General features: G+C 48.5%; 1 protein-coding gene across 2 annotated transcripts in view; it reads left to right on the top strand.

Annotated features, from left to right (window-relative positions):
- The first annotated feature begins 488 nt into the window (after nucleotides 1–488).
- Nucleotides 489–27,863, top strand: part of LOC138511375 (uncharacterized) — a 116,311-nt gene continuing 88,936 nt past the window's right edge. For both annotated transcript variants that reach the window (XR_011280611.1, XM_069626998.1), the window contains exon 1: nucleotides 489–642. The gene's annotated coding sequence lies outside the window, so the exon portion shown is untranslated. The remainder of the gene's footprint in view (nucleotides 643–27,863) is intronic.

Below are 27,863 nucleotides of genomic sequence, written 5' to 3'. Positions count from 1 at the left end.
GGAAAAGTTCTGAGGTTCCGAGCTCCACCAATTGTATAGGAATGTGGAACCCTGGCCAGGGAACAACACTCCAGGGTTCCATTACAACACAAAGTTAAGATGCAAGAAATAAGTACAATATGATAGGATCTTTATGGTTTTCTTGAACCAGTGTTGTTCTATCCACATAGCTGTGAATGACTGATTCCATGTGGGGTGCAGGCATGGACTGGTCCACTGGGATACTGGGGGTCTCCGCGGTAGGCTTCGGGAACATAGCCCCTCTTTTCTTGGGGGAAGGATACATAATCAAATCATGTGGGAACATGACATCCGGATAGCCAGCCTGGGTGTGGTTCACGCATGATTATGCCTATGGATTTGGGATTGTGCCTGTGCATTATCGGGGGGAGGGCACCTCCGGCATCGAAACCTAGTGTGCCCGCTGCTCCTCCCCACTTAACCCTTTCCCCTATGTCACTTCCTGTCATGAGGATCCCCTTCAGGAGGACTGCCTTAAAGGAGCAGTCCCCTGTAATACGGCCGGGCTGTGCAGTGCCCCAGCGACAACGATGTGCCTCCATTAATTCCGCAACAGCCCGTTGATCTTAGCGAGCTGCTGCAACTCGAGGCTGCCTGGCTGAGGGCAGCAGGCATGGAAAGGTAAGTATTGGAATGCTTTTTTTTTTTCTTTTTGTTTCTTTTGGTGTTTCACTCTCCCCCCCCACTCCCATTCTGCGTCTTCACGTTCCGCTGCCTCTCTCTCATTTTGTCTCCCTGGGCCCACTCCTCTCTGCACTCCCTCCCTTCCACCCTGGCTGTCTCTCTCTTCGCTCCCTCTGAAAGGTCTCCATATTTCTGCATTCCATTCTGTCTCGTTTGTTTCTCCGCTTCTGCCACCTTCGCTTCACCTTCTCTCTGCAGTCTCCACTCACAGCTTCCTATCTGCTCCTCGCCCACATTTCCATGGCTTTGATGCGCTTTAGACACATGCTAGTGATGTTTGTGCTTTAAGTTACCATTAATAAGGCAGATACGATCATATGAATAGCCCTCTCCAGTGTTTTGCAGATTGTATGTTCTTGTTGGCAACAGGGACGTGTCCTTGTTGGGTAACATGAAGCACAATGGGCATTACACACGGCATATATCCCATTACCCTAAGAGACATCCCCAAGTTAAACTTGCCAATTGTCCTTCCGTTACCCTCCAGGCCAATATGTGTCAAAGAGAAGGGCAAGCTGGACCAGCCGCCATACATGCTACCAGGGACGCCATTTAGGGGTCTCCAGAGGTCACAACTGCGACCTCTGAGATCTCCCTTGCGACCTCTAAAAAAAAAGGAAAAAAAGGGTTTTGAATTTTTTTTTCTATTCGTAATGCAAGCTCCTGGGGTGTGGCCAGCACCAGGTGGCTCTTTACTTCTGGAGGGGCTGGCTTTCTTGTTTAGGCCCCTTAAAAAAAAAGAAAAAAAATAAGAACAGGAGTGCCACAAGTCTAACACTATCAGCATTGACCCTAAATAAGAAAGAATAGGAATACCAAATAATGTGTCTTTCTGGAATTCTATACAATAATTGCTAGACTCATTAAAGGTTTATTTCAGGTGCACTTCAGGGGGTGAGTCACTGATTTAGTCTGTTCTGAAACGCCTCAACTCAGCCTTTCATCCTTCTGAGGTCGATAAATGATTACCAACACAGGTTGGGTGATATTGCTTGTATATTTTTTCTATATAAAGCGCTTAACCCTAAGTGCTATATAATAACACATCATTATCATTTGGTCATAGTTGTCTGCTTGCATTCACAGTAATTTGCTAATATGGGCCTATACACACTGATCTTAACGATACATATGGCGATCCATTCTTGTATGAAATGTACATCACATTATAGTAATTTCGTAACCATATTTTTCGTAGTGTACAATGCTATGTGATGCCACTTGCTGTATTGTCAACGAGTGAAATGTCGTGTTCCATCGCTTCCCGCGATATCACTTCGGGTTGGGGTCAAATTACATCACTTCCTGTGATGTCATCAGGAGGCCAAGGGTCTTGTGATGTCACTTCCAGTGCCCCTGGTATTTTGGTGAAATGACGTCCCTGCATGCTACGGCCTAAGTCATCATTACAACTCGGCACGGATTAGGGGTGCTGGGTGATGTAGAATATCGAAAGGAAAGAGAAAGGAAAGAGAAAGGAAAGAGCAGCTGCGTGACTGGTACTCATCAGATCTTGTTTTACCTTCTCCCAATTCTGTGAGGATTATTTTATATGATCTGATGCATGGGAGGGTTTTCTGCCCCCCACGCCGTCTTTAGTTGACAAACAGTAAAACGAGGTGGCTGTAGTACACCCATGTAACACGTTAATGTCAACACATTTCTGGACACGCTGGGTGTTGGTAACGTCTGTTCTGATGGAGAGGAGAGTCAGGGGTTCCTTTCTGCTAGTTCCAGACACGGGATAAATTTGGCTCCTTGAAAAGATATGTTACAGGAAGGATGCATAGACGGGGGAAGGGGCATTTCTTTCACCTCAAAAGCTGTGTAGAGAGGTTTGCTAGTTTCTAAACGGGGGCTACACGTGTGCTGGCCACCCATGTTAAGAAAGTAGGGGCACGTAGAGACATGAACAGCATGTGTATAGTTCACCCCTGTTTGTTAAGTTGCTGAGACAGATTAAACATGTGGGCGGCAGGTCTCCGCTCTTGTTAAAGTTGCTGAGATGGTCATTAGTGGAAATGAAATGGACAAAATTTTAAGGGGGATGCCACAAGGGCCTGGGTTGGGGCAGAGTTTTGAGGAGGGGCGGAGTTCCGATGAGGCTGAGTTCCAAAGGCACGGAGCTGGCAGTTTGTTCTCTGCTCAAAGGAAATGTCAAAAATAATAGTTTCTTTCTTACTGCTTCTTTCCAAACACCACACTGTACATCAATTCCACTTTAAATCACTTCCATGGCAGTGGTGCACCCAAAATATGGTATCATTGCCACTTTAAAATCGCTCTGGGATCCCATCACCAGTAAAATAACCTGAGAGATGAGATTTATTAACTACTCTGGCAAAGTGTAGAAGGTACTCACCTTTTAAACCCAGCAATCTATAGTGCAATATTCCCCAGGAAAACAAAATCCACATGTGTTCTGAATATAATTTTAATGTGGTCTTGTGGGTAAGCAACAACACTGGGAATGTGACAAGCTGGGTGAAACACTTGAGCAAGCTTGCCGGTCTCCAAAACACCCAAGCTGTGTGGTCTCTGCCCTCCGAAAAAAAACACACTGTTCAATCACAAAAAAACAGCACATGGCCACAATCAGGGAAACATATCTGCTCCAGTCTCCAGGATTACAAACTCTCTTGCCACAACCTGGGCAAATATTCACGACTCACTTGCACTCTCATCATCTCACTTCCTCAGCCCCCTGTTTGGCTTTAAACAATACTCTGCTTTATAAAGATAGCTTGAAAACGACACCAACCATAGTAAGGTACTCACACCCATATACAAATCCTTACAGAAATATGTTAGGCAAAATATGAACAATTGTGACATAATTGCCCCATTTAATTGGGAGACTACAAATACCAGAATCCAATTCAGCAAAAGGAAAGAATATTGCCTTTGGGGTTTGAAAATGTACTTCCAAAATGTAATGTGTGAAAAGGTTAGCTGTTTAAATTTCAATGTTTCACAAATGCAGGGTTCATATATGAGGACAATATAACATTATACCAAAAATAAAACACCTTTTGGTGTGTTAAATATAAACATCTGAAAATAATGTAGTTAGTTGTAAAACTGTTTTGTGTGATGTAACTGAACTGGCCTGGAGGAGGGCATAGATTAAGGCAACTAACTGGTGCTTTCTGTGTGCTTTCGGAATGAAAATATCCATCTGCATTTCTTAACACAGAAGCATTGCGAACTTCTTGTCCAAAGCAATGAGCCACGATTTATAAACCACTCCTACTTTAAAAGCCTTGCAGAGCTTTTAAAGTAGGGGTGTTTTATAAATCATGGCTCATTTTGTTTGGATGTAATCTGCTCTGTGTGCTGGTGTGCACACAGCAGATTAGATCACAGAGCCCCCAGCTTCACTGAGGGACAAAGACGCCTTGCTCCACGTGGAAGTCCGCGTCCCTCAGCGGAGCTGGGGGCTCAGTAAGGCCTTGTCAGGGTTGAGGCAGGCAGGATCCGAGGTCTGGTGAGACATCTGATGCTGGCTCTCCGACCCAGCAAGATCCTGTACACTGACCAGCACTGGAGACGGTCAGCGAGTGCAATAAGGCTTTCTACCATGCTCACCAAACTGCCTGCCGACGGATATAGGTGCTACACATGGCATGCGCGGGTAACCCCATCTGTAAAATTGATAAGACAGGAGTCAGAGTACAAGTCACCCATGTTAATGCAGTTATTTAGAAGAAGGGAGTACATATGTAGCCCACTTTGGGAAGTTGCTGAGTCAGGAAGGGAGCATCAGCAACACACCAAGTACAGCAGTTAATGGGCCTTGTAGTGTAGCTTTGACCATGAGCATTACCGGGCTGCACTGGAGTGAGCAGAGATCACGTGCAGTTAATCACCTGGGAATTCCGCTAGTAACTAAGTCCCCACCTGACCTACAGTGAACCCCCTCAGGCTGATTTTGTCATCGTGAAGCTTCCCGAAGTCCCCCGATTTATCATATGATGGGGCGTTGCCCGGTCCTACAACCAATAACTTGCTGTGTAGGCAGGGGTGGACTGCTCTATAGGGAAGTTTCCTAGCATGCCTCTGCACCCTGGGCCTCTTTTGTGTGGTAACCTATTTTATTGCCAAATGTTCTCATAAGGAAAGGGTTGGCCTTGCTGACAATGAGTAAGATTGGGTCACTTTTTAAAATTATTTCCAGGGCCCCATTTTGTTCCCAGTCCTCCCCTGGTGGGGTGGGGAAACATTACATCTCCTCTCACAATCGGGAACCAGAGTCTTCAGAATCTGGACAACACGATCGTGAGTAAATAGGAGGCTATCAGCAGGGTCAGATAGGTCACCTGGAAATTAGGCCATTTCCCGAATCAAGTTGTACCTTTATAGACTGATTTTGCAGCCTAATGTGTGTGGGCCTATTCTGCCATGGGTTGTTTATTTTTCTCCAGCGCCTGAAACTTGTACTTTTTGTTCATTTCTTGCTGAGCTGAACCTGCACTTGTGTGTGTATTGTTCTATAATATGAGATTGAAAAGAGGTTGTAAGATTTACACCCATGCTGAGCCAGCCATGGTTGCCTAGCAACACACCTTTAAGTACAGAGGGTGAGTATGCTCATCCTATCTGCATAGACAAGCATAATAGCCCAGCAGATAAGGGGTTTTAAGCAAATCTCCGGACGTTCACTCCAGGGGCGCCACCAGGGAGTGGCCAAGGGGACCACAGCCACCCTTATAAAAATGCTGCCCCCCCCCCATTGGCCACCTTGCGATAAAGCAACAAAAACAAATAATACTTGTTTTCGCACTGAACTGTGCATGGACAAATAGCATGCACAGTTCGGTGCAAAAAAAATATTTTTCTTTTTTGCTTTTTTGCCACGGCCTGGGGTCAGAGAGACACGTATGATGGTGGCCCCCCATTGATGACTGATCTCACATGCTCAGTCAGTGCACCCTGATTGAGGGCGTGAGGTGGAGAAGTAGAAAGGCATCATTCGAGAGAGACATGTGGGAGAGAGGTCGCAAATGAAAGGGAGGAAGCAAGAGCACGTGGACTGGGGATTCAGCGACTACAGAGGGGAGCGGGGGGGAGAGAAAGCACGAGCAGGGAAAGTGACTGGCCCCACTCCTTCCAAGTCATGGCTTAAATTAGTTAAATTTTTCTTTCGAGTTGGGTCCCTCTATCTTCTGAAAAAACAAGCAAAAAACTTGCTGAGATTTTAATTTAGGCCGTTGTCCTTCCAGAACACCCTCTTTCTCTCAGCCCACTACATAGAGATGTATGAACATGAAACCCTTCACTCCACGCTACGCATTATTGTTAGTACAGAATGCACACGAGAATAAGCACTGGAGCTGTAGCAGTGAACGTTTTTGTTGTTGCTCTGGGCGAAAGGCCATTTTGCCATCTCATCCACACATAGGCCCATGCATGCCACAAGCACCACAGGCACATGGACTACTTCCCCCCTCAGGTTTTAAACTATCATTTTAAAACATACCAGGAAATATTATGAAATGACTATAGCAGGGAAGATTAAAAGTGAAGACCCCCATGCTCCTCTGCCCCCAATCACTCACGCACACGCATCAAGCAGGTCGTCATTGCTTCAGCTGTGCAAACTTTCAGCCCATTGAACAGGGGATGCGCCATTAGTCACAAGCACTGAAAACTGCATCTCTCCTGCCAAACGGGACAATAAAGATTCTTCAGCAAGAATACTACAACTCAACATGTAGTGAAAGTCCCTGTACACCTAGCTACAAAATGTATACCATAGCTGAATTCATGATACCCGTGGGAAAATAAAATGATCCCTGGGTGACTGTGGGGAGCATTTGTTACCAGGGTATCTTTATAATCCTTTTATGAAGTGCTTTACACCAGAGAGGTATTCTAAGTGCAAGACCAGGATTCGAACCTGTGTTGCTATGTGTGTTGTCAAGATGCCCCTGAGCTATCCATCCGGCCTATGTAAATGACAGCATTGATTGCTCCTATGTGTACCTTCACTCAACAAAGGGCTGCTAAATTGATGTGTGAACATGGAGGCCAGAGTTCTAATCCCAGCTCCACTAAAGCAATGTGTGTGATTCTTGGCAAATCACCTTATATTGCTTGTCCTAAATGCCTTAATTTGGCACAATTGGGAGCATTCAACATAACTTAAAACCTGTATCAAGCACTACATGAAAACTAAAAAGTACCTTTTACTGTAGAGTTTTTCCTATCCCCCAAACAATATAGATATGCACCAGATGTCCATCATGAAGGATAATGGATATTTAATTATTTAACTGGTTCGGGTAGGGAACCCAAGTGAAAGCAATTCAGAACTGGAACCAAACAGTGATGCTGAGAGCACTATAAAACAATGTTTATAACCACGCCACGTCTGCATGTACTAGGAAAATTGCATGTATGTTTGTTGATGCATGATTATAAGCAAGTACTGACCCAAACACAGGTTAAGATATATAAGAGGGATAAAGCAATTCCATTAAATTCCATTTAAAAATTGGAACATCTGTAAAGTACGTCTCAAAATTGGGAATGTGTACTTCCACCCACAGATGGCTGCAGGAAACACGCCTTGCTTTCACTGCAGACATGGCTTTGCATGGAATGCCTACCCATGACAGCCACTATCCTGCAATGCTTCCCACAATCAACAAGTAATGGAATAAGCCCACCGTGCATACCTAGATCCTCAGAACATGAGAGGCCACTCAGCTGCTAAACATGTAGCAAAGCCGAAAGGCAAGAACATGTGAACGGGCAATCATCTTGCAGAAACGCAGACAAGCAGACCACAGGCCTAAGTCAAATGGCGGCATACGCACCTGGGAATGAACACAGCCTGAGCCTGGACGCGCGCATTTCTGGATTGTCTCGCGCTTCCAGCCAGGCTGTGTTTATTTCCGGGTTTGCATCCTCGGCTCGGCTGCATGTAGGTTGTTGTGTGCAAAAGGCTTTTAGAAACAATTGGGAAGGGTCTGGCCAGTGGTTACGTCATCGGTTTGCCATCGGCAAAGGTAAAGGTTGTTGTTGAATTGAAAACAGTGTTTCTGTAACGACGATATGAATTTTACTTAATACAAACATGTGTACAGTTCTTTCCATTTCAGCAGAGCTGTCATGATGTGGATATCTTTTGGTGTGGTTGCAAGTGCTTGCTTATGGAAACGTATTCTAAATGCACGTTGTAAGAGGATTCAATTCAACACTACAGCTAAGTCAACACCTCGTCTAGAATACTGAATGAAAACCCTTATTGATATATCTTTATGTCCAGTTCATGCGTTCTGGATGACTACCCCTATATAACACCCCTCTCTTGGAATCCCCCTGAGCCCACTGAGCCAAGAAGTAGTTCTGTTTTGCAAGTTTAAAAGGTTTATTTGATAATTTAAACAATAGATATATATATCACACTTTATAATAATTAATAATTGGATATCACACTTAATCTGAGCAGTAATCAATAATGAATAGTCTGGCACTAGCACACTTGTGAATAGGAACAGAAGAATAAGGTGGTAGAGAATACTTTATATAAGTTCAGATGGATGTAATGTTGAATGAAATATGCAATACAGAAAATACTCAATATGATTTCAACAAAACAATGTAATCACTTTTCTCTGGCAATTCACCCCCCCTTTTATGCAATGCAAGGAAATGGAAGGAAAGCACACAGTTCTCAGAAATGCAATCAAATGTAATTCAGTTCACCCCAGCAAGCTTAGACTACAGAAGTTTGAAACACAGACCCAAAATGCTTTTATATGTGTTGGCAATGAAGTGAAAAATATGCTAAAATGCTTTTATATGTGCTGGCAATGGAGTGAAAAATATGCTAAAATGCTTTTAATTCCCTCTAGAGGTTCAGGGTGAGTGGTATCAAGTTAATATTAGTCCAGGCTCACTCTAGCAATGATTCAGGGATGGTTCTTAAGAGGCAAACGAATTTTTAGCAAGGAAGCTGCTGTTTTCACACGTGGAGAAATTGCAAATCGCAGTAAAATTCACGAGCGCGTTTTTCGCGATGGCGGCAAAAGTATAGGGGGTAGGAATGCGGTTCTAGGTTCGTTGAAAAGCCAAGATTCCCAGCTTTCAGAGGAAAGTTACTGCAAGTCTCTAAGACAAACGGTCACGGAGGTATGAGCGATATGGTAAAGGTCGTTTTTCAGATTTGAAATTTTAAAGTTCAAAGTGACAAGTGACAGCTAGCAGCTAGAAATGACAGGTGACAGCTTTACAAAATGACAGGTGACAGTTAGGAGGCAGTTCTGGTTAGATTAAAATAGATTGAATTATATTATTTTAACTAAGAGATTGGTTCTGCACAGTTCTGCTAGGTACTCACAATATATTTAGAAATAGAATGGGCCTCGCCACGGATCTGGTCAGGTTTTCTTCACTCGCCACGGACGGTCTCTGCGCACAGCGTCGGGGTCAGCTCTACTCTGCTGGTCTGGTCTGGGTCTCTGGTTCTGATCAGGTCTGTGGGTCCGGATACAGCGGTCTCCGGTTCAGCTGGTCTCTCTCTGGATACAACACTGCTCTCTGGCAAATGGCAAGAGTTCTTGCAAAGAATTCAAACAGCTCGCCTGGCTGTGATAATGGCAATGATTTGAGGCCTGCTAAAGAGGGATTTAGCTTGTAGTTGACCTCTCGGCTACAAATTCTGAAGTAAAGTCTTGGTCTCTGAAGGTGGATAGATTGAAGCCTCTATGTTGGCTCTCTGGAGGTTGATGGAGGTAAAGTATGGATTTTCCCGGCAGAGCGTCCCGCAGCAGATGGAATAGAATGTCCCTATCTGTCCTGACTGTCTGCTTTTATGTGTTTTGAAAGTGGGTGGAGAGGCTAGCTTCCTAGGCCCTACCCCTCTCCACTTGTCACTGGCCACTTCATCCTCTTCCCCTTGATTGGGGGAATGAAATGAAGTGTCATCATGTCATCATGATGAGGTCTGTTCATGGTACAGAGAACCCACCCCTGTCAAATTGCACACAATCTATATTTTGACCCAAAAGACATATTTGCACAGGTACACATTTGTTTAAAATTACATGCACCCATCACATATCACAGGAGGTATACCCTGTCCAAATCTGCTCTTCTTGGGAGCTTGCATTCAGAAATGGCAACATTGGCACTTTTTAACTGGTTTTGTAATATCGGACATTACCCCAAATTTATACACATGTGCGCAAGGAGTATGGACATTACTTGATGAATTGTCAGATTTTTAACATGCATACATTTTAAGTAATACCCTCTTAACTGCTAGTTTGCCCCGAGATCATGCCACCGGTTCTAAAAACCTCTTAAAATGTGGGCAGAAAAATCACAAGAATTATGGTATCATTTAAATAATTATGACAAGTCCGTACTATGAGTTATTCATCTTTTTAGAGTTATGTTCTGGCCCCAAAGGGGTGTGGTTTCCCCCCAGCACAAGGTTGAATTTCTGGTTTTTCCAGTTCTGCCAAGCCAGCTTGCTCTCACAGGCAGTGCTCCTCCCCTTTCCTTCCAGGAGGAAGCCACTTTTACGGCCCCCATAATAAAACATTTGCCTGAGTCAGGACAGGGCTTTGTTCAATTTCCTGCAGAGCCCAGGTAATTCAATCAGAGAAGTGTCATATCCCTTTTGGTGGGAGCAGCAAAAGGCAGCTAGGCCTGGGAACACAGCTGTTGTGCAAGTCTCATCTCCTGTCGGGGGTAGCTGGTGGGCAGAATTCAGTTCCTTAAGCCAGGCCCCAGCTAATGTCACTTTTAGTTACCCAGTTTTCTGCATTCAAATAAAACTAACCATTTTTACATATGCAGCTAGAATGCTGATTCTAAGTTTCAAACTATGACATTTAAACAATTGCAACCTATGTGACACTCAAAAGTAGGTCACTCATTTCTTTTAAACATTTAGATTTTTAGTGTCTTTCAGTCCAAATTTAGTTAAACTGCTGAAATCCACAGCTCAGCCAGTCTTGTTATAAACCTTCAAGTCACTTCAGAATATAACTTTACATTGTATCCACCTCTCAGTAAGTCTTTCTTTGGCCTGATTTGGGTTCATTTATTCAGTTTTACACAAATGTCTGGTGTTGTTTTAAAACGCCGGCTTTCTGATAGTGGTGAGTACTGGTAATGCACCCATTTTTGGGATTTAAGAAAATGAATTCCCCACAATTCTAGGTTGCTTTTGGCAATCAGCATTGCCATTCCCAATGGTTTCAGACTACTATGTGGGTAGTCCAATGGTGGTTTTAGGCAGTGCCCTTCTGTGCCCATAACATCGGCAAAAATGAGTGGCAGCCTATTCTTCATGCATTTTCCTATTTATTTTCTGGGAAGCTCTGGCCATCATGATGTTTTCCATGTCAGTACTGCACAGTTTTGAGGTAGGGCTCGGATGCATGGATAAAAACATCCCACAACGTCCATGGTGCCTCCAAGTATCAAAGACTGATGATACTCCTCGAAATTTCCTTTTCTGTGAAGTCATTTCTGTTGGTGCAATTCATATGCATATTTGGAGGTTTGCATGTATTTTGCCCCAGAGCGCCTGGACAGACCTCTAATAGATGAGTTAACTTCATCTGTAATGGTTCTGCAAGTTTCTTTTTTTTTGTTATGTGTTAAAATGCCATCTGCCATTAATGTTACCAAAAAAGTAGATTGGGCATGTGTGGGCGGATTGGGGGCGCGAATGAGACCGTATGGAATTGCGCACACTGCATTTGGGGGGAAAGAAGCAGGCCCATTTTAGTGGCTCACACTCCCACTCTTGCAATGCTGGATACTCCCCTGACCACCACCATAGAATATTCTCTTGCTTCGTCCATGTTCACTATATTCACTCGAGCTTTCTGGCCGGGTTGCTTCCTCCGTAAATAATATGATCGAGACACTTTAGCAAACTGTCCTCTCCTGCTATATTTCCAACACACCCCTTTTATTACTGAACAATCTGTGTCCGACACCATGTGACCTATGATTTTATACAGGAAACGAGCACATTTGAAGCTTGTTCCTACTGATGAACATCCTCAAGCACTTGGAGCTTTGTTCTTCTTAGTCACCACTGCTTTTATACCTTCTGCTGCTGTATGTGGATCCGGGGTATTCTTAATAATGCTTACTGCCTCTTTGCACGAGCAGTTCATTAATATGGTATCTTTGGGTCCATCCGAAAATGTGTTGCCACCCATTGCTAGTAAATAAAACTTGAACTAGTCTTCCCACTCTGGTTCTCCCGGACTGTCCAACAACTTGGCTGGAGGTGTTATTCCCAGACTCGCCATTCTGTGTTCCTTTTCTGCAATTCTCCCTTTCCACAAAACAGGATAATTCAGCTGTTCTCTTCCACGATATTTACTCCACGTGGAACATTCTCTGCTGGCTGGATCTTTAGTGGCTCCACACCTACCGTGTGCACTAAGTACAGCTGCCTGAGTAGCCACTCAGATTTGGCTGGGCTGTTCCTGGTGCGGTAGCAACATGTAACTTCTGTATGTTTTTTGTGTTATGTTTAGTGAATTCACAATGACTAGTTGCACATATGGCATATCATATATCTTTGTACTATGGTCTTTGAATGGGCTGTGCATGAATACAAGAGGATAAACTATGCAAATTCCCTATTAGTGGTACCAAGTGTTCTTATAATTTAGTTTTCTTTTGATGTATGTGTGTGTGTGGTGTTTTGCTTGTAGCATAAGGATTTGCACAGGTTGGTGTTGCGTGGGCTGTATTTTTGGATTATGTGCATGCTCAAATGTGGTACGGGTATTAGTCTATGCGGACCAGATAAATGAATCAGTTAACTGTTAAATAATACACGGGATTATATCAATATGTAGTTCGTTAACTCTCATATTTACATAGTTTTCAACTGGACTATATACTACATCACCATAATAGATTTCCTGAAATTCAGTTATGTGTTTGTTTTGGTGTGCCACCCCAAAATTTCATGTGGCCTTGTCAGGCCACCCCTATGAAAAATGTCTGGGGGCGCCACTGCTTCACTCTTGTTCCTGTCATAGACGTTGCTTGACGCTCCCTGAATCTTGCCACTGACAGTCATGCAAGAAAGACTGAATTTCGGGAAACTAAGATAAGCAACAATTAAAGGATACTTTTTTTTCCCCTTTCACTGAAATAAGTGTATTTTTATATGCAAGGGTCAGCATGACCATGCCTGAGATGTCGACACAAAGTTTGCTTTAATTTAAGTGGGGCGGTAAATGGCATGTCCACCATAGCACAGAACAAGAGGACTGAGAGTGCCACTCACTCCACACAGTTACCCACCAGCCAGGGGGTGGATTCTTACCGAAAGCACATATATATAAGACACCTGTATTTACATACAGGGTAAATTAATACAAGTTAACAGAGGAGCTTGCAGTTTGCGGCCGGGGCAAACGTAATTGTGTTGTTTTTGTTAACCACTTCATAGACTCAGCAGATGCAGATCTAACATGCTGAAGGGGGGGCGCACAGGAAGTAGTGAGGGAAGACCTGAGGGACAGGGAATGATCGATAGTGAGAATGGGCCATGCGTAGTGGTGATGTCACCGTGCATTTAGAAAGCACGCAACAGTGTCACGCATTAGGGAGTTGGCACTGCGCTGATGAACACACACGTAAAACTATAAGTTGCATGGGGTATTTAGGCTAGTACACGAGCAATGTTAGGTACTGGGTAGGTAGGTGGGGAGAGCAGTGTTATAATGTAGCTTCAGTAAACATAAATTGTTACATATTGTAGTGAGCAAGACAGCGGCCATGTTTTAACAGGCCCAGGCTAAAAGCTGCACATTTTCCAGACAACGGCAGGTTCATGTTTTAGAGTTTATTTCTGCTGCTGAGCAGAAGAGCACAAACAGTAAAGGTCAAGAGGGAAAGGGATGCCAAACAAACCAATTATTTGTTGCAAGGGAAGCTTTTCTCAGGGGCTTTAAGATACACTCCAGACGGCAGGTGCGTTCCCTGGAGATAAAGTTATGAATACACAATGATTGAGTAGGACAAGGCTGCAGGGGTGAGCAGGCCATTGAGTAGTATTTTCGCAAATAAGAAACGTGCTTGGGAGCAGCAGCATCCCCAATTAGCACAGGCCAGTTCGTCTGGAAATAAAAGTGCTACACCAGAACAAATAATTAGCAGGAATTCCTTTTCAACAGCAGTAGATTTTAAGTTTTTTTCAAACCAAACTGGCAGCATGGCGTGAGAAGGGAGCTGGGGAGGCAGTAGCTGAGCAGGTGCAGAAGGGCACGGGACCTGGGAACCAGTCAAGGGAGGGGGCTGGGTGTTCCAGGAGATGCAACAATGGGGGTCATTCTGAGTTTGGAGGCAGCCATGGTGCTAGTAGCACCATGGCTGCCTCCAAACCCGGGTCTGGGTCTGGGTTCTCTGAATGGAGACTTACCGGGTCATTCCAACCTTGGAGGAGCCAGTAAATCCCCATTCAGAAAACCATTCCGCATTCCCATTCGAGCCCCCATAGGGCTCAATAGGAATGGGGAAGGAGCAAATAACGGGCCCGCTAACAGCGGGCCCGTTATTTGCTCCCTGGTCCCTTAATGCGTCCCGCTAAGAACAGCTGGGTCCCTTAATGCGTCCCGCTAAGAACAGCTGGTTAGACCAGTCGTGCCTGGTGGGACCCGCTAAGGGACCTCGGAATGTGGCGGTAGGGGTTAACGGCACCGGCATCCTTACTGGTGCCGTTAACCCCCCTACCGCCATACTCGGAATGAGGCCCAATGTCTTTGACCTTGCTGATGCCCACTCACATTTTCTTTGGTAAGGCTTGGTGAGGTGGTACTGCCTGCACTGACGCCAAAACAACTGTCCAATCAGTATCGGGGGTTTCATCAAAATGTACTAAGACAAGTGCCAACCAATCAAGGGCATGCAGTTTATGTCGGGCAGCAAAATGTGATGTCATTATACTGTAGACCGGAAGTGGCAAATTTAGATGGTTTTCAGTTCAGGCTGTTTGTCTTTCTCCAGGCCATTTGGTTTAATAAAGCTGTGCTTTTTCTTGCACTGTGACACTCCATTCTTTAAGCATTTGGGATTTTTTCCTTGGACCGCGAGAGGGAGTGTCCCTGTACAAGTCATTGGCACTAGTATTAACTTTGAATTAAATCCAACAGTGCCAGAAAAATCAGTTCTCAAGGAAGTACAGCCACGGGGCTGCAATGCATAGAGTGCAGTGTGGCTGCAGGCAGCGCACTGCAGGAGCAAGCCCTTCCCCTTTCGAGTATGCAGGCCAGCCAGATTGTGCTGGAAGTGAGAGAAAGGAAATGTCTACTATAAGTAAGTCAATTCCTGCAAAGTTTAGCCATAAAATCCTGATACTGCTCGGATTACACCAAGAGCATCTTCATCAGCTGGGAAGTAGGGATTTTGAGATGGGTGTGAAGAGACTGCCCGTGATGCCCATTCTGCTGATGTCCCTAGTGGGCCTCCAGCAAGGTTACCAAAGATATTCCACCCCACCGTTCAGGAAGAGGGTGGGGTGGAGTGGGGGCAGGGGTAGGGGGGTGGGAGAGAGAAGAGTGGGAGAGAGAGAGAGAGAGAGAGAGAGTGTGTGTCTCACTTAGATGAGTTAGAAACACCTCTGCCATTAGAAGTGAGTACTGCCTGTCGACCTGCTGAGTCGCCTACGACAAACAAGCATAATCAACCAAATCAGAACACAAATGAAATACACACGCACATTGTGCATGTGTATACAGAAATATGTGCATTTCCTGTTGATATTACAGATCAATGTGCTAGCATTTACAAGCAGTCACAAATATCTCAGCCATGGGCCCCCAATGTTATTTAGATCACAGATGACACTAAAGTCTCTGGTAGTAGTGCCTAAGGGAGGCATATGTCTGTACTGAACGAAAAAATCACTGATTTTTAGATGCTGACACCAGAATTGCAAACTCAGTACTGGAATCTTTTATTATTTACAGAGCTTCACAAATGTTAAAATGATCTGTATTTAAACAATTATTACAGATATTCATGCTGTCTCTTAGGATCCACTGTTCTTTCCATTGATAGGATGCATACTCATTAAACCACCCCCTCCCCTAGTTCATCCGGGTACCTTTTGGGTTTCTTTCTCGGTGACATGGTAATGTCTCCAAACAAACAACTAATGTGAATCGGAAATAAAATGCAGGCGCACATTTATTTTTTTCTGAATCACTTATATTATTTGGGCTCGCCTCTCGCCATCTCCCCATTTATTCTGTTTTTTGTCAGATGGCCAAGCCCAAATGCAAAAAAAAAAATGTCACTTTTGTTTTTCATCATATTTGTTCACAGACTGAACAACCTTCACTCATGCGGATTCTTTCACTTTAATGTATTTTCAGAAACTTCACATAGTCACGTGTTTGGATATAGAAATGCGGCACTTAACAAGTTAGAGGTATTAACTTGTGTAAGATAAATAGTTCAGTGGGGTAATAAGCTTTTTGTAGGCATCTGTTTATAACTTTCAGCTTTCTCTCTCTGTAGCGCTCTTTCTTTCTTTCTCCCCCACCAGGCTCGGACTGGCCTATAGGGCAATGGGCCAATGGCCGAACGAAAAATACAAAATGCTTGTGTGGGCCAGTTTTTTGGGTCAATGTGGACCAGTTTTCTGGTCAATGTAGATGAGTTACTTGACGATGTGGCTAATAGTGCTGACCAGTGTTGCTGAACAAATATTCTTTAAAATGTACAATCGCATCAAATTGTATTAAAAAAAACTCCTCCTTGGTAACTGTTGTATTATTTAATATGCCCGCGGGACATCCCATGACCAGGCCCTCCCCTCCTGTACCTGCAATCATATGTGGGACACAGGTCTGGTCTGTACGGGTTCCCGGCGAACTCTGAGCTTCACGCGTCTGTCCATTTATTATAGCGCATGCGCGATGGCCCACGTTGCCGCAGTGCTCAAGTGACTCTGTCACATCCCTCATTTTTCATAACAGAACAATTTACTACATATAATCAGTAACTTGATGTCAACATTACATATAAACAGGTGCATGTTAAAACAAACAGGTGCATGTTGCAACAATAACAGTGTCACAACCCAACTTCTGGTCATCTTCAACTCGGATCCATAATGTAGTCCTTGAACTTGGCCGGACATCTCCGACCCTCTCGGCGGGGATATCTCTCTTCCCCTCTCTCTCGTGTCGGGGCTATGTCCTTCCGGTTCAGGGTCTCCCGTATCTTCTTCGAGAGTCATCCCACTTGATGTTGCTCAAGCCGGAGACACTCCGACAGCAGGCTCTTGCCATTGTTCCCTTGCAGCAATCTTCTTAAAGAAGCACGAGTTTCTTGGGACTGTCCCCTATCGGTCAGCGGCCGTCACCATGGACCCGTTGACACGGGTTACTCCCATGGGCGTACGCTCATAGTTTAGGGATAGCTTCCCTTCCGGGTGTCGGTTCCTCACTAGGACGGTGTCACCTACTTCAATGTCAGCAGGTTTCAAACTGCGCCTTGCGTTTTCCTTCTCATTGTGCATCCGTCGGTCTTCGAGTGTCTTTTGATCATCAATCATCGAAGGGGTTTGCACATGGGGTTGAGTGATCACCACCACAGACATGCATTTGATCATTGTATACAAGTTTGCAAGAGAGATCTATGAGTGGATTTTAATTTACCACAAAAACTAAGGGGGTAATTCATAGAATTTCGTGCACAAGTGGCGCACGCGGCTGGCACACAGTGTGCACGTGCAAATGTCTGCGCCAGCCACATGCGCTAAAATCGATTTCCGCGCACAGCTTATTCATCATGGATTTTAGCCTCAAAAACCAGCTGTGGCGCACAGAGTGGCGCAGCGACCCTGCAGCAGCGCCAGTTACGCCCCCAAGAACGCCCTTGCGCAAGGAAAAGCCATCAAAATCCCCAATCCAGTGCAAAGGGCTGCACTAACCCTGGACCAGTTTACAGGGCTGCCAAACAACAAACACCAAGCAGGGAACGTGTATTACTGGGGTTCGCGGGAAGTTTCACACGTGAAAGGGGCCTGTGCGAGTGGGGTACGTGTATAACTGGTGTTCGCGGGAAGTTTCACACGCGATTGGAGCAGGGTACGTGTATTACGGGTGTTCGCGGGAAGTCTCACACGTGATTGGAGCAGGGTACGTGTATTACGGGGGTTCGCGGGAAGTCTCACAAGCGATTGGATCCGGGTACGTGTATAACTGGGGTTCACGGGAAGTTTCACACGCGATAGGCCCTGTGTGAGCGCGGTACGTGTATTACTGGGGTTCGCGGGAAGTTTCACACACGATTGGAGCAGGGTACGTGTATTACCGGGTTCGCGGGAAGTTTCACACGTGAAAGGGCCTGTGTGAGTGGGGTACGTGTATAACTGGGGTTCGCAGGAAGTTTCACACGCGATTGGAGCAGGGTACGTTTATTACGGGGATTCGCGGGAAGTCTCACATGCGATTGGATCCAGATACGTGTATTTCGGGGGTGCACGGGAAGTTTCACACGCAAAAGGGCCTGTGCGAGTGGGGTATGTGTATAACTGGGGTTCGTGGGAATTTTCACACACAATAGGCCCTGTGCGAGTGGGGTACGTGTATTACTGGGTTTTGCGGGAAGTTTCACACGCGAAAGGGCCTGTGCGAATGGGGTACCTGTATAACTGGGGTTCGGGGGAAGTTTCAAACGCGATTGGAGCAGGGTACGTTTATTACGGGGGTTCACGGGAAGTTTCACACGCGATTGGAGCAGGGTACATGTATTACGGGGTTCGCAGGAAGTTGCACACGCGAAAGGGCCTGTGCGAGTGGGGTACGTGTACAACTGGGGTTCGCGGGAAGTCTCACACGCGATTCAGCAGGGTACGTGTGTTACGAGGGTGCGCGGGAAGTTTCACACGTGAAAGGGCCTGTGCGAGTGGGGTACGTGTATTCCTGGGGTTCGCGTGAAGTTTTACACGAGAAAGGGCCCTGTGCGAGTGGGGTACATGTATTCCTGGGGTTCGCGTGAAGTTTTACACGCGAAAGGGCAACGCCGTGTGCGATATGTCACAGACACGCTTAGGCACTAAGGGCCTTTCCTCGAATTACACGCTGACGTGCAATTATTTTCACGTGCCAAATCACTCCATATGAAGCTGGCCACGCATACACACACGGAAGACGGCGCTCCTGCCCTGAAGGCCATTTTCTTGCCCCCCAGAGCCCCGAGCATGCTCCCACCTGCCATCTGCTGCTGCCTGACTGTCTGCTGCCCACGTGCCCTGCTATTTGGTGCCTGCACATCAGCCATCTGCAGGGATCCAGTTGCTGTGTCCACCCCTGCTGGAACAGAAGACTCCCGACTGGGATACCATCGCTCCACAGCCCAGCCCCAGGACCCAGTTGCCCACCCACTCCTGCCTTTGGGGTTGCCATGTCGGGCACATCTCCATCTGGCACCACTGGCAACGCCCAGCCAGAGAGGCAGAGGGCCACCAGCTTCAGTGCCACCGAAGTTGGTGTCCTGGTGGAGCATCCAGATGAGGGTCCTGGAATGCATAGGCCCAGCGCTCCACGCCCAGATCCTTCGGGGGCAGACCCATCTGGAGTTGAGCGGTAAGTGGGCAAGCATTGCTGTGTGAGACAGGGCATGTTGCAGTGTGCTGGTAGTCTGATGCTTGTCTGTATGTGTGACATAAGCCATGTATGGATGTGTGTGTGCAGGGACATCATGGTCATGCATGTGAGAACAGTTATGTGTGAACTACATGGTTGGTGCATGTGCTTTAATGCAACATTGGGAGCTCTATGCGGAATGCACACATGAAAGCATGGCTGTCTCTGTTTCTGGACATGAAGGGGGAGGTGAGGAATGGGGGCTGATGTCATGTACATGTATGGTGCACATGTGTGTGTGTGTGTGTGCCTGAGAAGTGTGTGTGTGACTTTGAAACGCCATGGATGCATGTGACTTTGAAGGCAACATCGTGGTTTACAGGGGCCCTTCTACATGGATGTTGATTGCAGGTGCCAGGACTGTTTCTGCATGTGTGTTGTGTCCATTCACCCATGTGTTGTGGAATGACAGGATGGAAGTGACATTTGACAGTGCCACTCATGTCTTATTGCTTCCTGTCTAGGGTATTATGTACTGTACCCTGATGCTTGTGTTCTATGTCTCCCTCTATGCAGCGTCAAGTGAAGAAGAGGGCAGAGACGGCACTCTGGAGCCAAGCGGCGGGGATGCCTCCATTGGGCGGCGACGCAAGGCCCAGCCACCCTCCCAGGAATCCGGGAGCGAGGGGGCTGGTGCTGCGTCTGCCACAACGGCTGTGGCGGAAGGGCCGGGTGAGCCCCCACAGGGGCTTCCAATGGCAGACGGCGGTGTGGAGACAACCAGGTTTGTGGTCTCCACAGAGGAGGAGGAGCCCGCTACTGAGCCGCACATGGGGCCTGGTGGGGGTAGTACCACTGGCGCAAGTGGTGCAGTCCAGGGCCAGGGTCAGGAGGCAGCACAGGTCACGACGGAGGGGCCTGTGCATGTCGCTGTCCCTGACCTTGTGATTGCACCAACATGCACCAGCAGGGAGGCCCCGTCCCAGGCCTGTCCGTAGGTAGGGGAGAGTGCCATGTCATCTGCCTCTCCACTACCTGTGGAGGAGGGGTCCCACGAACGTATGGGCTCCGTCCTGTTTGGTGGGTTCCTACATGTGTCGCGCACTCTGGCGGACCTCTCCTCCTCTGTGGAGACTATGCGCCAGTCATTCTCCACACCGTCTTCCGGCCCAGATTCCACCAGGGCCCCCTGCGGACCTTGCCCGACCAACACAGCCAGCTTGGTGGAGCTCACATCCCTGCCACAGTCGGGAGTCGGCGGCCCAGCAGGGGTGGACACCACTACTGGAGACCAGCTGATGGAGGATGTGCAGGCACCATCAGACACGGCACATGGACAGCAGCAGCAGGAGCAGGCTGTAGGTGGGAGCAATGATGGCTCGGGGACATCAACATCGGAGGGGCAGGCATCGGCCAGAGGGCAGGAGGACCCAGGAATGGGAGTGTCTTCTGTGTGGCACCGGTTGGGCCAGCAGATAGGTGCAGAGCGGCGGTGGGCAGAAGAGGTGCGGCTGACCATGGTCAGGGCGGAGTTCTCAATGCGCCGGGCTTTGAGGCAGGCAGAGTGCCTCGAGGCAACTCGCAGGGAGTTGGAACAGGCCATGAGCGCCTCTCTGCGAGACCTCGAGGCCAGAACACCACAGACTGAGCCACTGGACCTGTCCGCCACCATTGTATATAGTTCGATAGTGTTAGGTTTCCTTTCGTTTTTTCTTTATTTTGGTTGAGCTTGGACAATGCACCACGTTTTTGTATATAGTTTTTTATTAGGTAGTATTTTTGATAGGTTTCATTGCATCAGTTGGGCTCATGGACCCTGGATTGTTCATCTGTACATAGTTCACAATTGGATTGTTCTCTTTTTTTTTATTTTCACCATGGAGCAATGGTTTTTCACTTTCTTTTTTCCCTTGGATTTGCTTTGTTGGACTGTGACTTTAGACACCATTTCTTTTGGATTTCTTTGGATTATGATTTCTTGTTTTTTATTCTTTTACGGACATGCAGCTTTTCTTTTATTATTCCCATTGTTGTGTGTTGGATTTAGATTACATTCATGTTGTGTTTAATACATGTTTTTCTTCATACTTCGATGTGTGGTATTATCTCATTGGTTTCATGCATGTCATGATAGGCCCCCACTCATGTCCCCCTGCACCCCCACCCCCCAGAACTGTGGGGCACCTGCCAGCAGGCCCCCACTCATGTCCCACTCATGTCCCCCTGCATCCCCACCCCCCAGCACCGAGGGGCACCTGCCAGAAGGCCCCCACTCATGTCCCCCTGCACCCCTACCCCCCAGCGCTGAGGGGCACCTGTCAGCAGGCCCCCACTCATGTCCCCCTGCACCCCCACTCCCCAGCACTGAGGGGCACCTGCCAGCAGGCCCCCACTCATGTCCCCCTACACCCCCACCGCCCAGCACTGAGGGGCACCTGCCAGCAGGCCCCCAATTGTGTCCCCTTGCTCCCCCACCCCCCGCACTGAGGGGCACCTGCCAGCAGCCCCCCACTCATGTCCCACTCATGTCCCACTCATGTCCCCCTGCACCCCCACCCCCCAGCACTGAGGGGCACCTGCCAGCAGGCCCCCACCCATGTCCCCTTGCACCCCCACCCCCCAGCACTGAGGGGCACCTGCCAGCAGGCCCCCATTCATGTCCCACTCATGTCCCCTTGCACCCCCACCCCCCCAGCACTGAGGGGCACCTGCAGCAGGCCCCCACTCATGTCCCCCTGCACCCCCACCCCCCAGCACTGAGGGGCACCTGCCAGCAGGCCCCCACTCATGTCCCCTTGCACCCCCACCCCCCCAGCACTGAGGGGCACCTGCCAGCAGGCCCCCACTCATGTCCCCTTGCACCCCCACCCCCCCAGCACTGAGGGGCACCTGCCAGCAGGCCCCCACTCATGTCCCCCTGCACCCCCACCCCCAGCACTGAGGGGCACCTGCCAGCAGGCCCCCACTCATGTCCTCTTGCACCCCCGCACCCCAGCACTGAGGGGCATCTGCCAGCAGGCCCCCACTCATGTCCCCCTGCACCCTCACCCCCCAGCACTGAGGGGCACCTGCCAGAAGGCCCCCACTCATGTCCCACTCATGTCCCCCTGCACCCCCACCCCCACCCCCCAGCACTGAGGGGCACCTGCCAGCAGGCCCCCACTCATGTCCCCTTGCACCCCCACCCCCCAGCACTGAGGGGCTCCTGCCAGCAGGCCCCCACTCATATCCTCATGCAACCCCACCCCCCAGCACGGAGGGGCACCTGCCAGCAGGCCCCCACTCATGTCCCCCTGCACCCGCACCCCCAGCAGTGAAATGCCGATCTCATGACACAAACCAAAAGTCAACTATGTACATAAACCCATGTCCGTCACACACATACACTGGTTGGCATTGCTTGTGTAAACCCACATGTTCACATGCATCAACCCAATGAGCGAATCCCACACAAGGAACTAAAAAATGAAAATGTATTATGTACATAAAATCAAAAATGAAATGAAAGCATACCAAAATATGAAACATGAAAGGAAAAGCATGTGAAAAAGATGATTGAATGAAAATGATAACCAATCCAAAAAAATGAGCACGAAAAACAGTCCAAAGTCATCCTCCAACAACGCAAATCCAAAGGAAATGGGAAAAAAAATCTCCATTGCTTCATGTTCATAATTAAAAAAAGAGAAATCAATCCATAGTCCAACTATTTACAATCCATTGTCCAGAAAAATTAATCCATTGCTCCATATCCATAATGCAAAAAAAAAATGAATACATGATGACACTATATACAATCCATTGTCCAAGGATGTAAAGGGTCCATGATCCCAACCAAACAAATGAAACCTACCTAACAAACTACCTAAAAATATAACTATATACAAATTTGTGTGGCATTGTCCATTGATCACAAATAAAAGGAAAACAAAACGGAAACCTAACTCTAAAAACTATTTACAAGGGCGGCGGGCTAGTCCGACGGCTCACTTTTGGATGTCCTGGGCCAGTGCATCATCGAACTCCTGCTCAATGTCCTGGAGGTGGTCCTCTTCCATGGACCCGAGGATTCGCAGGGACGACATGTTCTCCTCCCTGCGAATTGCCTCGAGGCAATCGGCCCACCTCAGGGCCCTCCGCATGGAGTTCTCCGCCCTGACCATCATGAGCCATGCCTCTTCTGCCCGCTGCCGCTCCGCATCTATGGCATGGCTAACCGCTGCCACACGGAAGACACTTCCAGTCCTGGGTCCTCCTGCCCTCTGGCCGATGCCTGCCCCTCTGATGTCGAAGGCCCCGAGCCATGATGCCTACCACCTTGTTGCTGCTGCTGTGCCTCTGCCTGTGCCCTGGCTCTTGCTGCCTGCACATCCTCCTCCGGCTGGGGCGCAGTTGTTGAGGTGGTCACCCCTGCTGGACGTCTGACTCCCGACTGTGGCAGGGATGTGTCCTCCACCAGTCTGGCCGCAGGGTCAGAGGCAGCTCCACAGGGTACCCAGGTGATACATGGGTGGGAAGATGGCATGGAGGACGTCTGGCGCGTAGGGGGTTCAGGTGAGGAGGGGGTCGCAAGGAGGTCCAGCACACGGAGGAATCCAGCACTGGTGACCCGTCCCAGCAGGTCAACGTGGTCAAAGAGGCACCCGAGATGACATGCAGTCTCTTCACGAAAAGACTGCACGTCACCTTGAATGCCCCGTTGACGCAACGCTATCCCGGCCAGGACAGGCTCGACACGGTCCCGGATAGCCACGTCCGCAGGGAGAGGAAGGCCAGTTGTTGTGTGCTCATCCCCTCCCTGAAAACGGGTCTGGACGTAGGCATCCCTGCTGGTGCCAGATGATGCAGTGACAGGATTAGGGACAGGATTGCACACAGGCACCTCCGCGGTAGCCTGTGCTGCCTCCTGTCCCTGGTCCTGCACTGCACCACTAGCACCAGTGGAATCCCCACCTCCAGACCCCATGTGTGTCCCTTCCATGGCCTCCTCCTCCACCAAACCCCCCCACCAACCTGGATGACTCCATGCCATCTTCCTCCATCGGACCCTGTGGGGTCTCAGCTGCCCCTTCTGCTGCCAAGGAGTCCACCTCCAACCTCCGTCTCTTGGACCTACCCTCAGCAGCTGCGGCCTGGGATGCGGCACCAGACTCTTCACTCCCGACGAGATAACAATCTGGGAGGGGAGCCGGGCCTTGCGTCTCCAGCTGTCGGGACAATCCCTGCCGCTGTGCTCCACAGCACCCTCTCTGCCCTCTTCTTCAGTTGACGCTGCAGACAGGGAGAAATAAAACACAGGCATCAAGGCACTGTACAATGGACTGATACACACATGACAGTTTCACATGAGTGGCAATGTTTAACTTCAGACACGGCATCACACTCCATGACACACATGTCATTTTAACTCACACACATGAACATTTCAACAGCAATATTGCACCAGGCAGCACCATCCATACACATACAACAGCATGAACAGCCAAAGGTGAGCCTGACATCACATGAAACACAAGGAGTGCACTAGACATGCACACACGCCATCACACTTACATGCATGTCTACATCTCCTCCAACTGTTGCAGTGATGAGATCGCCATACATGTCACATCTGTCATTCATCCTTCAACATGTCAGTGTCACATGCATCCATGTTGCATCACAGTTGCACACTTGTCAGATACACATACATGCACATGTACACAGTGCAGATACATGCATTATGAACCACCATCCATGCCACAACCATGCCAATGTACATACACAGAAATTCAAACATGTGTGCTCCCACACCTGCATTTGCCCAGCATGCTTACCAACACATATACCATCAATGTGACTCACAACTGAGAGGACTCACATGTGGCAGCCTCACACCCATGTTCATACACATTCCTACATGGCCCTACATAAAAACATGTGCAACATGCACACTACTGGCACACCACGACACGCACAGCGTACTATCAATATGCATGTACACTTACCGATCAACTCCAGATGGGTCTGCCTCTCAAGGATCTGGACGTAGAGCGCTGGGCATATGCGTTCCAGGACCCTCATTTGATGGTTCGACAGCTGGCCACGGCACCCATTGGCATCCGCTGCCTTAGCGAGGCGCCGGGCATTGTTGAGAGTCCTGGACCTGAAGTCCTCCCAGCGCTTCTTGACATGATGTAAGTCACGGACTGCCACCCCCTCCGCGTTGATGGCAGTCATGATGTCCATCCAGATCCTGGTCCGTCCTTCATTGGCGCTGCGCAAACTTCCAAAGAGGGCATCATACTGCCCCAGGATTTGCTCCACCAGGACACCAACTTCAGTGGCAGTGAAGCTGGTGGCCCTCTGCCTCTCTGGCTGGGGGTTGCCAGTGCTGCCAGATGGTGTTGTGCTGGACATGGCAACCCTAGAGGCAGGAGTGGGTGGGCAACTGGGTCCTGGGGCTGGGCTGTGGAGCGATGGAATCCCAGTTGGGAGTCTTCGGTTCCAGCAGGGGTGGTCACAGCAACTACACCCCTGGCTGACGTGCAGGCAGCAAATGGCAGGGCACGTGGACAGCAGGCAGTCAGGCAGCAGCAGATGGCAGGTGGGAGCGTGCTCGGGGCTCTGGGGGCAGTAATTCGGCCTTCTGGGCAGGAGCGTGGTCTTCCGTGTGTTTTCGCGTGGCCAGCTTGATACAGAGTGATTTGGCATGTCAAAAAATTGCACGTAAGCATGTAATTCGAGGAAAGGGCCTTAGTGCTTAAGCGCGTCAGCACACGCACGCGATTGCATTGGACCAAAGGCCCTTAGCACGTAAGTTACATTACGCGCACAGGCATTTCCCTCATAGCATGTGATGACAGAGCACACGTGGAAAAACCGCACTTCCGAGTGTCATTGCGTGTAATTTAAGGAAAGCGCCCGCATACACGCGTATCTGACGTGTACGTGTGGGCCGGTTTAAAAGCTACATGTAGGACGCCATTTCCTTGTACGTGCTTTTCGTGGAGAGAGAGTGGGTGAAATCTGTACTTCTTGTCAGTTCACACATGATTACTTCACAGCGTTTCTAGTTCGTACTCCCTGTTCCCTCTGACAGCTCTTTTCTGAATTTTTGTTGGGCCTGTTTCCTCAAACAGAGTTCACTTCTCCTTTTGTCCTGTCTCCTCAGACAGTGTACAATTCTTCTTTTGGCGGGGGTGTTGCCAACGCACGCACGCCCGTATTTTTCACTTTCTTTTTCCAGGCAGACGGCGAGTTTTGCACGTACTTAGCAACTGTGCTTGCCCCGTGTGTTGCGTTCCCCTTCAGAGGTCATTGTAGGCTGCGTGTATTACGCGTATGCTTATTTTTGTGTTTATGGGTGCCACAGTGTAGTGCGGGTTCATTTTTTCAAGCATGTGGTCTACGAGGGGTTGCGTGCATGTACATTTTTGATTTTGGGCTGCCTGTGCATTGCGTGACCCATCATCTTCCACCAGGGGACACAGACAGCCTTGTTAGAGCACTAGGGTACGAATTCCATCTAGTATCCTACCCCTTTGAACCCCCAATTGCCCAGGACAATATTTTACTGCAACTCCCATACGCACAACATCAGTGCCATGGTTGGGAGGCGACCAAGCGGTAAGGGAGGCAAAGGCGGCCAACCTTCAAAAGGTGGGTGTGATGGGCACGGCACGTGGCCGGGATTTGCAGGGCGCCCCTATACCCCCATGTGTGGAGGAACAATCAGGGACACCCATGCCCCCCCATGATTGAGGGAAACGTGGCTGACACCATCCCAGCTCAGCCCCTGTTGGACCAGCCCATTGTGGCACCTGACCTGGCACAGGATGACTCCCTGGCTGACTTCCAGGTCAGCAAGTCTAGGCCACGTGTGGCGGTGCAAGTTGTTGTCACCAAGCCACATGGATCTGGGGCAGCTATGTCATCTACTGCCCCAAGTATGCAGGGTGGGAAGGCTACAGGGGCAGCTGCAGCTCCATCTGCCCCAGCTCTGACTCTCCCAGCCAGGACAGTGTCAGTCCAGGTCTCTCAAACTGACATTCCCCCTGCCAACATTACCCTGCAACCAATGCCTGCATCAAGACCTATGGTCATTGTGCATTCCCACACTCCTACTACCCAGTCCACCGGTGATTCTGCCCCTACTGACCAGAGCGGCGTAAGCCACTCTGGCTCTGCTCCACCTTTAAAGAAGAGGAAGAAGGGTGCTCGAGCACGACAGGCCGAGACCCCAGACACGGTACCTCAAGGAAGCCTTGCTTTAATGACCCGGAACTTGATGCACTTGTGTCCTATGTGTCGGCACATAGCCATGAAATGCTGGTGACTGCAGGGTCCAAGACCACAGCTGGTCAACGTAAGGCACACTGCCAGATCATCGCTGACCGCCTAAGTGCCCTTGGATTTGTGAGGCGCACAGCTGATGATTGCTACAAGCGGTGGAATGACCTGAAACGCAGAGCAAAGAACAAGTTGGCCTCAAATCATGCCGCTACTTTGGTGACTGGCGGTGGGTCTCCACAAGAGGACAACGAACTCACTGAACATGAGTCTGTTGCTGGGGCGTTCGTC

The sequence above is a fragment of the Ambystoma mexicanum genome, chromosome 6p (assembly GCF_040938575.1).
Source record: "Ambystoma mexicanum isolate Mex_15411 chromosome 6p, UKY_AmexF1_1, whole genome shotgun sequence".
Lineage (NCBI taxonomy): Eukaryota > Metazoa > Chordata > Amphibia > Caudata > Ambystomatidae > Ambystoma > Ambystoma mexicanum.
This window is presented reverse-complemented; position numbering and strand designations above follow the sequence as displayed.